Genomic DNA, 4,881 nt, shown 5'->3' on the forward strand with positions numbered 1-4,881 from the left:
TACCTTACAAGAGACTTTTTGCATAAAGTATATTCCAGTTACATCATATTCACATTCATAAGCATATTTTCATAAAGCATATGGAGTTCAATGTCACACATATGTTTCCGTACAGAGATCTCCAGTCTGCAAGATGGACCAGAAAATCCCCTTACACTCAGAATGACAGCTTGTAATTTAAATACAGTTTTCAATATGCCACACTCTGCATAAGGATGAATAAGTTTGTGACATTCATGATGAGAATCAATAGTCATTGGGCTAAAAAGCAAGTCCAAGGATGACTGTGTAGTCTAGTAGTTAAGATGCACACTTTGGCTGCAGGAGATCGAAGTTCAACTCCCTGTTTCAATGACTATTTAATTATTTATACCCAATGGAATCACTTTAACAGGAGAGAGAGAGAGAGCTTCTGCAGAGAGAATTCCATAGGCTAGTGCACTTGTTTGCAATGTGGGAGACTGAAGACTTCCCCCCCCCCCATCAGGCAGGGGGGATATTGAACGTGGGTCTAACACATGCACACACACACACACACACACACACACTCTCTCTCTACATGAGTGCTTTAAGCACAAGTTTAAATGTTATAATGGGGGCGGGTTGCTGCCCCGCATCTAAGTCCTGAAAGATTTTGATTGCTTTCTGATGAAAATATCCAGCTAATTTGAGTTAAATTCATGAATCACTTCTGGCTGACCAAATCAATAATTCATCCAAACAAAGCCTGATACATGAGACCTCAAACTATGAATGTGGGTGGATGGTCAGGGGAGCAATGGGCATCTAACCAATTACAAAGAGAAAGGGGAATTACGATATATTTTGGCCCAAAAATGTGGAGGAAGAACAAAAGCACCAGGGAGACTTAGTGACATTTTATTCTTTAATTCATTTTTTGCCAAACTTTGGTGGTAAAAGTTTTTATGCAAATAACGCATTTCTGTCTGTGGTGAGGGAGGCCCATGTTACACTATATAGGCTGAGATTTGAAAAGTTGCCCAGTGCTTTTTGGTGCTCATTTCCTATTCATTTTAATTCATTCATTTCTTTTTATTTGCATGGGAGAGAGAGCTTTGAAAATTTTGGTAATACACCTTATCTTTGCATTTTATATATCTCTATCAATATCTATATTTATATCAGTATCAATATAGAAATAGATATTTTAATGTTGCCTTGACCCTGCAAAGATGTATGAACAGGCAGGAGATTTCACATGGCAGGGCACTGAGACTCCCAACCCTCCACCGACTTTCATTTTTTGTTTACCCAGCTACAGATCTGCATAGAATACTGCTCAATCGAAGTTCTCCACTCAATGTGGTGGCAACAGTTTTCACTTACATTTCAGAGGCGTCATTGACAACAGAGGATCCTAATCAGTGGAGAATGAATGTCATTGGTTTCAGAGGGATTAGAAGAGACCCAGAACCACTCAAAAGATTTTAAGCTCCTTGCAGAATTTGGGCACTAGTGTTCGTACACGGATGACGGAAACAGAGTGCTGGAAAAAAGCACAGTTTCCGAAAGAAAGAAAGAAAGAAAGAAAGAAAGAAAGAAAGAAAGAAAGAAAGAAAGAAAGAAAGAAAGAAAGAAAGAAAGAAAGAAAGAAAGATGAAGTAAGGTCAATAAGGGGTGTACCTGTTCTCAAGGACTCAAATGGGTAATGTCTAAGAAAGTATATAAGTTCATCGCTATTTTGCTATATGCTAAGCTTCTTTAACCTAAGCTTCTTTCAGCATCCTTTAAGCTTCTATGCCGGTTTCTGAAAGCAACCAGCTTAAGAATAGCTTTTCTCAGGGGCTCATTGACCTCCTTGTTTCTCATGCTGCAGATGACAGGATTGATCATGGGAGTCAGGACTGTGTAGAAGAGAGAGAATAGTTTGTGTAGGACCTTGGGAGTGTTGGCTGTTGGAAACACATAGATAATTATCACGGTCCCATAGAAAACTGTAAGCACAATGAGGTGAGAGGAGCAGGAGGAAAAAGACTTTTTGCACCCGGTAGTGGGATTCTCAGGATGGTGGAGATGATCCAAATGTAGGATGTCAGGGTCAGTAGAAAGGGCACAAGTGCCCCTATGGCAGCAATAGGAATGTCAACAGTTGCAGAGTCTGGGTGTCAACACAGGACAGCTTTATCATGGGTGAAAAATCACAAAAGAAATAGTCAATTTCTTTGGAATCACAGAAAGTTAATTGGAACAAGAAAATATTTACTGTGGTGCAGCCCAGAAAGCTACTTATCCAGGACCCTGCTGCTTGCTGGAAACAAACACTGCCATTCATCAGAGCACCATAACAGAGTGGATTGTATATTGCTAAATACCGATTGTGACAGGTTGGATCACAGAAACCCCCTTGGAGCTGCCAAATGATGTGCCAAGATTACTTCTGCCCCTGCTTTCCTGCTCTGGCAGCCTCGGACTTCAGTGCCTTGCCTGGTTTGAGCCAGACCCGCTTGCCTGTTGCAAACCCAGACCCAGGGTCTGAACGACATCCCCTAACAGCTGTAGGCTTAACTGAAAGCAACTTACAGAAGGGTCCCTGTCTTTAACACTCAGATGTCCAACTCCCAATGGGGTCCAAACCCAAATCAATTTGTTTTACGCTGTATAAAGTTTATACAGGGTAAACTCATAAATTGTTCACCCTCTATAACACTGATAGGGAGATATGCACAGCTGTTTGCCCCCACCCCCAGGTATTAATACATACTCTGGGTTAATTAATAAGTGAAAAGTAATTTTATTAAATACAGAAAGTAGGATTTAAGTGGTTCCAAGTAGTAACAGACAGAACAAAGTGAATTACCAAGCAAAATAAAATAGAACAAGCAAGTTTATGTCTAAGAAACTGAATACAGATAAAAACTTCACCCAGTAAGCTTCCTTTTACAGACTAGTCTCCTTCTAGTCTGGGTCCAGCAATCACTCACACCCCCTGTAGTTACTGTCCTTTGTTCCAGTTCCTTTCAGATATCCTAGGGGTGGAGATGCTATCTCTTTAGCCATTTGAAGACAAAATGGAGGGGTCTCCCAGGGTTTTAAATAGACTTTGTCTTGTGGGTGGAGACCCGCTCTCTCTCCCATGCAAAGTCTAGCTACAAAATCGAGTTTTGGAATCACCGGGGCAAGTCACATGTCCATGCACGACTGAGTTCCTTACCAGCCAAGCCACATTCCTGGGAAAGCCCAGATGTGGATTGGCATTTCCAAGTTCATTTTTGGCTTAAGGGCTTCTTGACTGGGCACGTACTGAGAATGGTCTTTTCTCAGGAAGCTGACCAATTGCTTCACTAAAACCTACTTAGAATCAAACAAGTATGCAGCCAACATTCATAACTTCGAATACAAAAGATGATACATGCATACAAATAGTATTAATCGATTCAGTAGATCATAACCTTTACATAGATATGTTACAAGGCATCTGTAGCATGAAACATATTCCAGTTGTGTCATATATATACATTCATAAGCATATTTCCATAAAGCCTTATGGGGGGCACCGTCACACCGATCATAAGACATTGCCGCGAGCAGCAGAGAATCTGTAGATGACATGACACAAAATAAATATAATTGCATAATACAGCCCTTAACAGAAATGGTTCTGTCCCCAGTCAGGAGACTGGCCGCAGCCTGAGTAGGATGGTGGAGGTGTAGGAGATCTCCAGACAGAGCAAGTTCCCCAAAAAGAAGTACATGGGGGTGTGAAGGTGCTAATCAGTGACAACTAGTGCAACAATGAGGATGCTCCCAGTGACAGTCACAATATAGATCACTGCAAACAACAGGAAGGGAAAGGGCTGCAGTTCAGGGATATTCCCAAATCCTAAAAGGATGAATGGGACTTATGTGATGCACATGAGATGGGCACCATCTTAACCAACCCACTGAGGTTTGAAACTGGGACCCACAAAGTTGATAGTTTAAACTATTGCAAGTTGCTCTAAAGTGCCAGGCCTGGTTATCTATGATGGTAACAGACTCATATCTTCTGATGATCAGATACACACATTGACCCATGGGTAACAAAGATCTTCTGTTGGCCCTGTGAATTTTGCTGTAAATCTTCCTATTCCTAATCATCATCATAATGTATTTAGGGGGCTTGCTGCATTTCAAAAACGTCCAGGTGTCTAACACCAATTAAAATCAATGTGTCCCTAGATGGTTTTGAAAATCCAACTAGGTGCCTACATATCTTTAAAAGTTCTGAAAGGAATTACTTTGGGGCAGTTCTCCAGCCTGTGTTATACAGGAGGTCAGATTAGATGATCATAGTGGTCCACTATGGCCTTGGAACCTATGAAAAATCTGGCCCCTAGAGTTTAAGTTCAAAGATGATAGACGGGTGAATATAGCAAACAGATAACAGAAGAATAATATAACAGTGACACATTTGTGAGAAAGATTAAACAGGTGTTACTACATTTTGCTTGTATTTTATAATCTTCTCCTTGCTACTCATTTATTTCATTTATCTAGATGTTCAGTGAAGGAAGAGGAAACCAAATGTCCATCACCACTTTCACCCTGGTAGGATCTGAGTGTCTCTGTTACATGCAGATTCTGCTCTTCCTGGTATTTCTCATCATCTAGCTTTCCACCATAGTTGTAGTTCCTTAGCACGGTCACACCTCCATGTTACTGGGAAACTTGTTCGGTTTGGAGACCTGCTAAACATCCCCCATCATCCCCCAGATGCCGGTGTATTGCCTGACTGGGGATAACAATATTTTCTCGTAGAGCCTCTATAATGTAATTATATTTCTTTGGGTACTTAGTAACTACAGAGTATTTCCTGTAGGGAACCCATTGCACTGTGCATCTCTCATGGACTTCAAGGCCTGTGTTACCAGATTTGCCCAT

General features: G+C 41.1%; 1 pseudogene; it reads right to left on the bottom strand.

The window, feature by feature from the left end:
* Positions 1-1,722: 1,722 nt before the first annotated feature.
* On the bottom strand, positions 1,723-4,881 carry LOC135886055 (olfactory receptor 6F1-like; annotated as a pseudogene).

The sequence above is a fragment of the Emys orbicularis genome, chromosome 12 (genome assembly GCF_028017835.1).
Source record: "Emys orbicularis isolate rEmyOrb1 chromosome 12, rEmyOrb1.hap1, whole genome shotgun sequence".
NCBI classification, from domain to species: Eukaryota; Metazoa; Chordata; order Testudines; family Emydidae; genus Emys; species Emys orbicularis.